A 12,017-nucleotide genomic window follows, 5' to 3' on the forward strand; every position below is an offset into this window, starting at 1 on the left:
AGAGGAAGAGAAGAAAGAGGAATTCTAGAGTTAATCTGATTACTGCCTGAGCTGCCTGTGAAGAACTAATTCAAGTGTGTTGAATTTCAATTCCATCAACTGTTCCACAATGTAGCTTCCATCTGTCACCTGAACGTCACACTGTCTGTTTGGCCACAATGCAGAAATAAAGCCATCACAAAATAAATATTCTAAACCAAATGTACACATATTTAAAATATTTTATTTTTATTTACAGAGATACACTTTACATACTGAGCATCTCCAAACTACTACCCCTATTTTAAGATACGAGCTTAGGTAATACACAATTAATACCCACCGCATGTGTACAATTAACCTCCCACTGATATACAATTAACAAAAGCTCTGCGCCAATTCCTGTGCCAAATTGGTGCCAGACTCCCCCATGCTCCATGACATTGCACACAGACATCCTGGCCATCTCTCCAATGCACCAAACACTATGTTGTGCATTAGCCTCCTCCTGTGCAGTAACCCTTCAGAGTGCTTAACTAGGACATCTGCAGCAGAACTCGTGTATGGCCTTATCTTCTCAGGAGTTAGCACCTGCTGCCCCATTACCCCCTGTTCTGGTTGCTCGTCCTCAGTGTCTCACCACAGACAGATTGAGGGCTATATGCTATCTTCTAAGTTGCGCAGTGTCAGTCTCTGAGCTGTTGGCTTCATGATCACTCTCTCCTTTGTCTTCCTCTAGTACCTGATCAGGTGGCCGTTCTTGAGTATCTGAAAGGAAAAAGTCACAAGTTTAAGGTTGTAGTACAGGAAAACACAGAAAATCATGCTGACATCATCTGCCGCTTGTAAATCAGAAGAGATTGTGGCATGAAGGGGAAGTGAGAAAGATCAGGCATGAGAATATTGTCATCTTCAATAGACTCAACCCCAGTGCTAGACACGGCTTAGCAACAGCTGTTCCAATAAAGGCCAGCACTGTCTTCTCCAGGGGCATCAGGCCTGTTCCATTCCAACTACCCTCTGCTGACTTTAATCATTCGGTGAAACCTACAGCAAGATACTTAAAAGGCACAGGACCTAACACAGGAATGCTATTATTGCACTGTTTTGAATAAGTGGACTTCAGTGCATGGATGACCAGAATTTTATGTTGAAAGTGCAGGTGCGGGCCTAACCCGGAAGCACACAAAATTGCGTGAGAAGACGTCAGGCGTCATCATGCACTTGTGCGATATTTCACTTGGCAGGTGCAGGCGGGGGTCTTCTGACAATTAAGCAGCTAGTTAAAATAATTAAAGTCCAATTGACTTGAATTTTACATTGCCTGTGTTCTATATAGGGCCACATTTGCTGATTTTTCATCCCAGGGCGTGATAAAAAGGAGGCAGGAGCACAGGCAGGTTGAGTTGCTAGTTGTTAGTGAGAGTTTGGTGCAGGACTAAACTTGAGATTTGTGATCATTTTCAGCTCTCTTATGAGGTGTTTTGCATATTCTCTGGATCTTTCAGGATGTTTCAGTCTTGTAAGATCTCTCTACAAGCCTACAATGCACAGGGCAACCCTATTTGCTGATCAGTAGATAGGGTTTATTGGCTCAGGAGGGGCACATCCTCTGTAGTGGAAGATAGGGCCTGAAAAGAGAGGTAGTCTGGTGGATGCATATATCATCTCAAAGGAGAGGTGATTCCACAGTGTCTGGGGCCAGCAGGGAGGGCAAGGAGGACAGGACTGTAGAAGATGTCATTATCCAGCTGCCAGGCATTACAGGCATCAAATCAACCACCTCAACATGACAGAGCTCCAGCGCTGAAGGAGGCTCCGCCTCTGAAGGAAAACCATCACATCATATGCCAGATGATTGGGACGGAGCCTCCAATTGTACGGATGGACACCCATTTTCCAAGGCTCTCAAAGTCACTGTAGCCCTTAACTTTTATGCCTCCTTCCAGGGGGCAGTCGGTGATCTTTGCAGAATCTCCCAGTCAGCTGTGTATAGCTGTATGAAGCTGGTGACTGACGGTCTATTCAGGCAGGTAACGATCTTCATTGATTTCAGGACAGACAAAGTCAACCAGGCCAGAGATTTTGCGGCCATTGAAAGGTTCGCCCACATACATGGTGTCATTGATTGCACCCATGTGGCCATAAGGCACCAGCCGGTCAGCTTTGTCAATAGGGAGGGGGATAACTCCATGAACATTCAGATAGTCTGTGACCACAGGACCTAGATTCTGCAAGTTTGTGCGAGGTGCCTTGGAAGCTCCCACAGAGTCTCCATATGGTGCTACTCACAAATGCCACGGATGTTCATGTTCCAGCTCGGCTAGATGGATGGTTACTGGGTGACAAGGTGGCTGATGATGTCACTCAGGCCCCTGAGGACAGAGGCTAAGGAAAGATACAATTGTTGCCATGTCTCCACAAGGGTTGTGGTGGAGAGTAAAATAGGTCTTCCAAAAATGAGCCATTTTTGGACATGGGGGTGGGGTTGGGTGGCTTCAATATCCACCAGCAGATTCTAACTCTCTCAAAGGAAGAATCATTGGAGCAGGAGGACACTGATGCAATTGTACTTGCCTCAGAGGGTGAATCCAAGGATGGCTCGATGACTCTGATAGGGAGTTTGGGCAAGCATAGAACAAGGGACAAGATGTGAGGAATCCTAAGGGAGGCAGGGTCATCAGGGGGTGGGGCTTGATTCAGTGCTCCTTTAGCTAAGCTGCCTAGGTTTGCCTTCCTTCTGAGCCCAAGGACACGGTCACCTTCATAATTTCAGACAAAACCACGCCATGAACCCATTGTCACTTCACTACATTTGTAATAGAATGTTCTGCCTCTACTGTCTATCATAAGGCACCTATGAAACAGACACAAATGGAAAGCTTAGAGCACTGGCTTTAAACCTTGATTTATCTTTATAAACAGAGGTGCAATCAAAGATAAAAACATTAATGGTCGACACAGTTACATCAAAACATTGCATTGAGAATAACAACTACAGTCACCTGTGAAAACCCCGTTGTTTGTTCATTGTCCCTTCAACTTAATGCTTGTGGGGGCAGCATTGTGGCGCAGTGGTTAGCACTGCTGCCGAGGTTCCGGGTTCGATCCCAGCCCCGGGTCACTGTCCGTGTGGAGTTTGCACATTCTCCCCGTGTCTGCGTGGGTTTCGCCCCCACAACCCAGAGGTGTGCAGGCTAGGTGGATTGGCCACGCTAAATTGCCCCTTAATTGGAAAAAATGAATTGGGTACTCTAAATTTATAAAAAATAACATAAAAACTTAATGCTTGTGAGTGCAATGTCTTCCTTCGCTTTCTTCGCTGACAGCATTAGAGGCAGATTACTGACTGTGCTGCCATGTTGGCCCAGATGACCTTGGAGGTCAACCTCTGTCCGGCAGACCTGAACATGCTATGCCTGGAAAGGCTCGCACAGCGACATGGCTGGGCACTCCTTAGGCATTATGGACTTTGAGGATGATGTGGGGATTCTGTTGCTGGAACTTCCTTGACATAAGAGTTCCCACTCTCTCAATGGAGGTGGCTGTTCGCTCAGTGTTCAGGGTTAACACTGTGCTAATGCTCTGCATGGATTCCTACGAGACAGAGGCCATGGCACGCAGAGCCTCGGGTATCGCCGCCAGATATCCCCATGCATCCAACTTCTGCCGCCTGATGGACCACTCCAGAGGCTTATCATCTGCCTCGAACTCAGCACGGTCCTGTTCTCAAGTAGTACTCCGAATGCTGGCGCCCTGCGTGATGTGCCAGCACCACTGTTCACTATCAACTGAGCCAATGCGCTGGTCACCACTGACGTGCCATGATCTGCACTGGTGATTGGTATGGACAGAAGATGTGACGCGGGCAGATCTGTCAATTGCGCCTCCTCAGGTGTTAATGGAGGGTCATAAAATCATAGAATTTACAGTGCAGAAGGAGACCATTCGGCCCATCGAGCCTGCACAGCCCTTGAAAAGAACACCCTACTTAAGCCCACACTTCCACCCGCAACCCAGTAACTCCACCCAAACTTTTTGGACACCAAGGGCAATTTAGCATGGCCAATCCACCTAACCTGCACGTCTTTGGACTGTGGGAGGAAATGGGAGCACCCGGAGGAAACCCACGCAGACACGGGGAGAATGTGCAGTCTCCGCACATACAGGGACCCAAGCTGGGAATCTTGGGACCCTGGAGCTGTGAAGCAACAGTGCTAACCGCTGTGCTACCGTGCCGTCTATGTGCTACCCTGCTGCTCATGCAAGTGGCTGTGAGGGGCCCGGCTGACTCTGTAGGATGGTTCATTTGAGGGAGGAAAACAATGAAGCAGTATTATTACTCATCAGGCAGTTAAGGTCTATGCTAGGTGGTCAGGTTCAACTATTATCAATAGCATCATAGTAGCTTTGTGGACTCTTTCTCAGAGGTCCTTATGAAGGATGAGATGACCCTATATTCTTTTCACTCTCTGCTTTTTCCGCTTTTGTCCATTGGATTCTTACCTTCCTAAAATATACCTGCTTCTCCGCAGCCCGAGGATCTTCCTCTGCCCTCGCACCTGAACTCCAGGGCATCTATTTCATGGCTGGTTAAGATTATCAGGTTGGCCACTCCACCACCAGTTGCAGACCGCTCTGTGGTAGTGTGACGTCTCTTCTCTTGTACGTGCAAAGGTCCATTCATTACACAACCTTCTACCTCCAACACCAAACCATGCTCTGCCAGTGCCAGCCACCCCCCTTAACTCCCACAAGCCACATTGACAGTCTCAACATCAGCCTTTCGATGGACCCAGCACCTCCAATCTTCTCCAGCAGTTTTAACATGCAAAAGCATTCTGAGACTGATTCCTACACTCCTGAGTGCTGCTAAGGATGGGCACCCTTCCTCACTTCTACACACTGGATCATGCCAACTCCGCATTCATCTTTGCCCAGCGCAGAAGATCATTCAACCTTTTTCATCATGGTATCCATGTGCGTCTCACCGCTGACCTTGGCTACCACTTCTGCCGAGGCCTTCTTCGATTGATGGGGTGGCCTGCTCTTGGCCTCCTGCATCATTAGGATGTCCCACCCGGCACTCACTGCCTCCCTGAGAGCACTCGAGTAGTCAACTGGAAACTGGGGGTGGTGGGGGCGGATGTTCACAGTCCACTTGCATGAGCCTGCCACCTGATGTGTCCCTGTGTGTCCCACAGGTGTTGCTGCCTGTGCCTTCTCCGATGTATTCTGCCGTCTGACTCAGCCACATTTAAGCCTCCACCAGGTCGCCATTGGACCCGGCGCCTACCACACTCCCTCTCCGTCTGTCAATGCAGCGTCCACGTCAGGGCATGTTTCACACAGGCCAGCCCTTAATTTGTTGGCCAGCATGATTTTGGATCTTTGACCTTGGGCAGAAAAGCAAAATGCAGCCACTTCTGGTCTCACAACTATGTGTGCCCAACATGGGTGAGACTCAGAAGTAGGACTCAGAGAATAAAAGGAACTGTTGTGCTATCTGTGCGGGGCAAAGGAAGTTTGGGCCATTTGTCATCAACATGAGGAACAAATTAGGGAAATAATGTTATCAGCAGGGCCACATCTGTTTGAAATGTTGTGGGACTGAAGTTTTTTGTTGGCATCGATATGTGAATGCAAAATTCTGACATGTAAAGTTCTTAAATGTAATATTATTGAATGCAACATTGATTTTGACTGAAAAGTAAAAATATGTCTCCTTTAATCTTTGTATTTTTGTTTGCACTTTAGTTTTTCAGTAAAACTTCTAACATTTCTACAAATTTGAAATTAGATTGTGTAGGAAATGCAATGTTGTCAGTCATGGTTTCAATTAATCTCTGTGATCCCTGTAGGTAAAATATTTTCTGACTGTTCATTCAGTTCAAGTTATTTTCTGGTAAATACCTTGGGAGTAATCGGGGAGGGAGTAGAATGGAGTGTGTGTGGGGGAGTAATTGGGGAGGGAGGGAGGGGAACAGAGTGTGCGTGGGGGGGGGGGGGGGGGGGGAGGGAGGGATTGAGTTTCCTCATTGATTTTGGTGAAAGTAACATGAAGGAAGCATGTCGGAAGTATCTTGTGGCGAGGAAATCTGGATGGAAGTTGTTTCCTCTGCTTTATGGCCTTAACATGCTGTGGTGCCCAGCATTGTGCACAACGCTCCAGTTGAAGCTTTACCAGTGATTTACAAAGATTTATCAGAACTTGAATACAGAAAATACTGGAAATAGCTAGTGAGTTAAGTAGGAACTGAGAACTCTAACATACGCTAAGACTTGAAGTGTTAACTCCGGCTGGGAACTTACAAAACAGTGGTGACCTTGCTTCCAGGCTGGAATGCCTGGAGTAATCCCGCATCCATCAGCCCTGGAAGCCACAAGCGGATCTTCAGGGAATGAATTACCTGCAATTATAGCATCCAACCCTCGGAGGCAGCATGTTCTGTCTGCAGGAGCTGCCTGCCAACCAGAGCGTCAGCAGCTCTTCAATCCCCGCAGCTTCATCGGGGTGGGTGACCAAATGCTGGGACTGCAGCACTTCATGGACCAGCAATCAGGGAAGTGGGGTCAGGGAATTCTGGAAACCAGAGGGATTGTGGTGGGTGGGGGGCAGAGATGTGTTTGTGTGTGTGAATATCCTGGGGGAGATGGAGGTGGTGTCCCAAACGAGTCAGGTTAGGTGGATTGGCCATGATAAATTGCCCTTAGTGACCAAAAAGATTAGGAGGGGTTATTGGGATACAGGGGTAGGGTGGAAGTGAGGGCTTAAGTGGGTCAGTGCAGACTGGATGGGCCGAATAGCCTCCTTCTGCACTGTATGTTCTATGTCTATATGATTGTACCTTTCCTTTATAACTGTAATCTCTATGATTAGCAAGTTGTAAAATGAGTGTTCGGTCTAATTTAGTATAATAATTATAAAGAGAAAACATGAATAAAATGGGACACTTAACCCTGGATAAATTTTCAAATTACATCTTACATTTTCTGGAACCTCTAGCTTAGGCATACTGTCCATTTTGACAAGTTAATATCCTCCCTCCATGTAACCCTCGTAGCTGTCCTGGTATCAAGGGATTAGAGACTCTTAGTGACGTAAATCTATCACTGCTGATGCAATGGGGGGTGAAATTGGTCTTTGCATCGCTTCTTGGCCTTTTGGCTAAGATGAGCATGAGGTCAGGTGTAATGCCTGGATCTGGTATGTCTCTTGTGGGGACCATGAATTGGATTCAATTTGAATTGTTTTTTGGAGCCGGCAAGGAGCTGGATTGGGGATTTGCCCCTGTCCACACTCTGAGCTCTGGCTTTATAACTCTGATAAAGTAATTTAAAAAATAAAAGAAATTAGTCTTTGCAAAAAAAAGGTGATAGCAAAACAAAAACCTGTATTACACCATGTCAAATTTTACCCCCGATTATTAGAATATAAGCAGTACTTTCAAGATATCTGTCAAGGGTGGGCAGTTGCTTCTCATCGAAACTTTGTTGGAGAATCAGCATTGTCATTAAACATGTTGGCAATCTTTTAACTGAGGAAGAGATGAAAACAGTTGTATGCTATTTGCCATCAGTGAAGCCAAACGTGGGAGGACAGTGAACTCAGAGGAGAAAGAACAAGGTGAATTAAGGTGGAGGGTGAAATCACTGAAGATGAGCGATTGCTCAGTGCAGAGATTGAAGGTAAAAAGGGAAAGTACAAGGCATACCTGGAAAAAAAATATAATGGCCGTTATATGGATGGTAAAGAGCGAGGATTTTACCTGAAAGACAAGAAGAATAAGGTGAGATGCTAAAAGGAGGAAATATCCAAGGAGGAGGGGGACAGAAAAAGGGTTGATTTCATGACAAGAGATACACCATCACAGAAACAATCTGGGTGGAGAAAGAGATTGAAGGTGCAGCCAGGAGGAGAGACTTCATTTAGGAGAAAATATCATCACCATTCAGATTTAACCCAGGTTTCTGTCAAGGCTATGATGCATTGCAATCATCTCCAATAAACTCATGAATGACAAAGGCCATGTTCACAATTAAACAAACGTTTTGGAGGGTGATATGGGGAGGGATAGTGACAGCTGATTTGCTGACAATGTCCTCAGTGTCAGCACTGAGAGAGGTGTATCAGATGGGAATGTGATAGTCTACGTTAGCTCCCAATGAGTGAGTTGGGCAGGAAGGTTGGTGTGAGAGTACGTTGGGGCAGTTCGAGTCACTGTTGGTAAGGAAGCAGTGATGAGTACTTCAATGGGCCCTGTGGTGAATGCCATGAGAGGCACAGAAGGAAGCTGTTGGCGTATCTAGGTGGGAATCAAGTCTAGGATGTCAGCAGAGGGGTAGGAAGGTCAAAGACTGCTGATGGGTTGAGCAGGGATTTGGGAAGGCAGAGCACATGAGAGGGAAGAAATGAAAGAAGGCATGGTGACAGGAGAGTGGGGTTGAGGAAGAGTAAAGTGAAAAAAGGTTAAACAAAAGGAGAGAGAAAAGCAGGTAAAGAAAGAATGTGATTGAGTCTAAAGCAGCATACAAAGCCTCCATGAGAATGGGCACAGGGAAAACCAAAGTTAGCTAGCCTTGCTTGTGTACCAATTATTTGGGTACTTATTTCCTGGTGGTATGGCACTGTTGTACAATGATTATTTTATTGCACTAGCAATCCCGAGGACTGGATTATAATCAGGAAATGTATGTTCAATTGTGAGATTTACATGAAATTGGTTACATAAATCTGAAAAGTAATAAACTACTATCAGCGATGGTAATAATGCTTGTTGTAAAAACCCAACTGGTTCATCCTTTAGGGTAAAAAAATACCCCTGGCTTCCCCATTCTGGCTTCTGTATGACTCCAGACCCACAGAACTGTGGCTGACCCTTCGCTATGAAATTGACAAGCAATGTAATTGGCACCACCACCGCCTTCTCAAGGGCATTAGGGATGGGAAATGATTTGCCAGCGATGTCCAAACCTGCAGGGCATCAGTACATTCTTATGACCACTCAATTTCCGGAAGCCATAACTTTCAGAACAATTACAGCTAGGATAGTAATGGAAAATATGACACAGTTCTTCATATGTTATGACCTACTCTTGGGGTTCTAATTTCATGTATAAAATTTTGCAAGCCATAATTCATAGTTTAGGTATCAAGCAACTTAAGTCGACAGCCTATCACCCACAAACTCAGGGAGCTAAAACTATGATTATAGCTTATTGCTATGAATATCCAAGAGATTGGATTTTTTTTCCATTTGCCACCAGAGATTCTCCAAATGAATTACCCTGGATTTAGCCCATTTTAATTAGTCTCTGACCATGATGTATGGGGTCCATTAAAGTTGATGAAAAATAAGGGGCGAGATTCTCCCAAAACGGGAGAAATCGTAAAGCTGGCGTAAAACCCGGGCGGGTTTTACGGCAGCGCGCCCCTTCCCGACCGGGGACCGATTCTGGTCCCCGGTCGGGGCTAGCAGCCCGACGCCGTAGGCTCCGGCAAGACGGGCTTAACGAAAATTGTTAAGCCCGCTTGCCGGAGTTAGCGCCGGCTGACGCGTCATATGACGTCAGCCGCGCATGCGCAATTTGGAAGACTCCAACCCGCGCATGCGCGGGTGACGTCATCACGTTTTTGCGCGAAACCCGCGCATGCGCGGGCCGGATTGCCCCTCAGCCGCCCTGCGAATGGATACTGCGGGACGGCGGAAGGACAAGTAGTGTGCGGGCATCGGGCCCGCTGCCCGCGATCGGTGCCCACCGATCGTGGGCCCATGGCACCCTTGGTTCAATCGGTGCCATGGTTATTAATAGCAAGTTAGTCACGCCGTTTTTACGAACAGCAAGACCAGGTGTGTTTGCCGTTCATAAAAACGGCGTAAAGGGCTGGGACTTCGGCCCATCTAACAGCTGAGAATCGCTGCCGGCCGTAAAAAAACGGCGGCAGGGATTCGGGTCGGGACTTCGGCGGGGGGGGGGGGGGGGGGGGGGAGAATAGCGGGAGGGCGGCAAAAATGTCGGGAAGGCCCTCCCGCTATTCTCCCACCCGTCGTTACGGGCGGAGAATTTCGCCCAAGATTTTAAAACAAAAAGACAAATCCTCAATGTTGGATTATCTGTCCACGTCTCTGGGAAGACCCACGGGAGCTTGTCAGGTAGCCCAAGAGCATTTCAAGGTTTTAGCAGCAAGAATGAAAATGTTGGCAGACAAACATGCCAGGTCCAGAATCTTCCAAACAGGAGATGAGGAACTAGTATTGTTGACTTTGCAGGGCGAACCTCTGAAAGTGAAATTCAGTGGCCCCTATAAGGTAGTTAGGGGGGTGAGTAAGATGACTTACCTAATAGATACTCAAGACCATAAGAAGAAGGACCAATTATGCCACATAAATATCATTGCAGGGAGGAGGATAGGAAGGAATAAATGTGTCAGGTGGAAGGGTAAGAGGACAGAAATGATAAAATTGAGATAAGGGAAGAGGTTGACAGATCACAGAGAGACCCTCCTGTGGTACGACTAGCAAATATGGTAATACTAGAACAGTTAGATACTGAGTTTGCATACTTAGAAGTAAAGCAACGAAAAGATCTCCAAAGGATACTACAAAATGGAAGAAGATATGTCGGGACACAATAGGGTGCATTACACTGATGGAACATGATGTAAATGTAGGTGATTGCAACCCGATAAAAGCATTCATATCAACTGATCCCACAGAAACAAGCAAAAATGGCATGGTCTGCAGAATTACAAACAGCATTTGAGAAATTGAGGGCCATATTGGTAAACAACCCATGTTTTATCCAAACCCTTTAAAATGGCCACGGATGCCAGCAAACTGGGAGAAAGAGCAGTGTTACTGCAGCATGAAGAGTCAGGAACAGAGAGGCCGGTGGGAAACTAAGTCTATATCAAAGAATGGACTCCACCATTGGAAAGGAAGCCCTTGCATTGCGACTAGCTCTTCAGCATTTTGAAGATTATGTCTGGCATGCGAATAAGAAAAGGTTAGTCTATACTGACCATAATCCGCTTGCATTTAAAGAAAAAATTAAAATTTGGATCACAAGGTTGTTCTGTTGGATTTTGTTGTTGCAACTTTTCAATGTGAAAATTGTGCATATTCCTGGAAAGGGCAATATTATTGGAGATGCATTGTAACAAGCTTAAATATTTATAAGCGGCTAATATAAGTATTTTGGGAACATAAGTAGTGGGAAAGGAAGAATGAATGGAGGTGTGTTTTGTGTCACATGCATTGTGATGAAATGTCCTTGCAGTTGTGTTTAATCCCTCTAAGTGGGGAGGTGTGTAAGAGTCCTTCCTGTTGTTTCCTTTCTTTTACTTTATCTTTCTTAATTTTGGGCTGTGGATCGATAATTAAGATGTACCTTTAAATCGAGCGGAAGAAGTAAAGGACACAATTGTCTCAAGTTTTGTATTTGGGGAGGGAGAACTCCAACTTTTCGGTATCTAGTAAATTGGAGGGAATCGGTTCAAATGGTTAATTGGCAACCAATAGGTTGGCCAGGAACAGTGTTCTGCCTGACAACCGTCAGTGATTGTTTCCTGCCAGGTGGTTTTATCAGAGATAACCTGCCAGAAGCCTGTAAATCCTCGAAGGAAAAGGAGCTGTATTTCTCCATGTCTCTGCTGCTGGTTGCCAGCTGTCTCCATGAGTCTGCAGTGAAGATCATTAGAAACTGAAGGAAAAGAAAGTACCCAACTGAACCTTGAGAACGAAACTAACTGGAAGAAATCTATCTACATCAAAAATCCTTCATCCTTGTACTTGATATTATTTCCCGTCCCTTTCCACCACTTTTGTTTGTCTGTGTGTGTGTGTGTAGAGAGTGGGGGTAGTTGGGGGGGGGGGGGGAGGTCTGGGTTGTGAATTAGATAGTAGATAACCAGTTGTATTTTTTGCCTATTTAATTATAATTGCTGTTAATAATAAAAGATTATTTGTATTTAAATTTTACAAACCAGATGACTGTAGACAATTTAACTCAACCTAAGCCATGGGTATTAATATAAA

The 12,017-nt window shown here is 45.8% G+C and overlaps 1 long non-coding RNA gene across 1 annotated transcript in view; it reads right to left on the minus strand.

Moving 5' to 3' along the window:
• Positions 1-286: 286 nt before the first annotated feature.
• The window catches only part of LOC119968646, a 78,196-nt gene continuing 66,465 nt past the window's right edge, over positions 287-12,017 (minus strand). Inside the window, exon 4 of the long non-coding RNA XR_005461162.1 lies at positions 287-747. This is a non-coding gene — a long non-coding RNA (uncharacterized LOC119968646). The remainder of the gene's footprint in view (positions 748-12,017) is intronic.

Source organism: Scyliorhinus canicula, chromosome 7, assembly GCF_902713615.1.
Source record: "Scyliorhinus canicula chromosome 7, sScyCan1.1, whole genome shotgun sequence".
In the NCBI taxonomy this organism is placed as follows: Eukaryota; Metazoa; Chordata; class Chondrichthyes; order Carcharhiniformes; family Scyliorhinidae; genus Scyliorhinus; species Scyliorhinus canicula.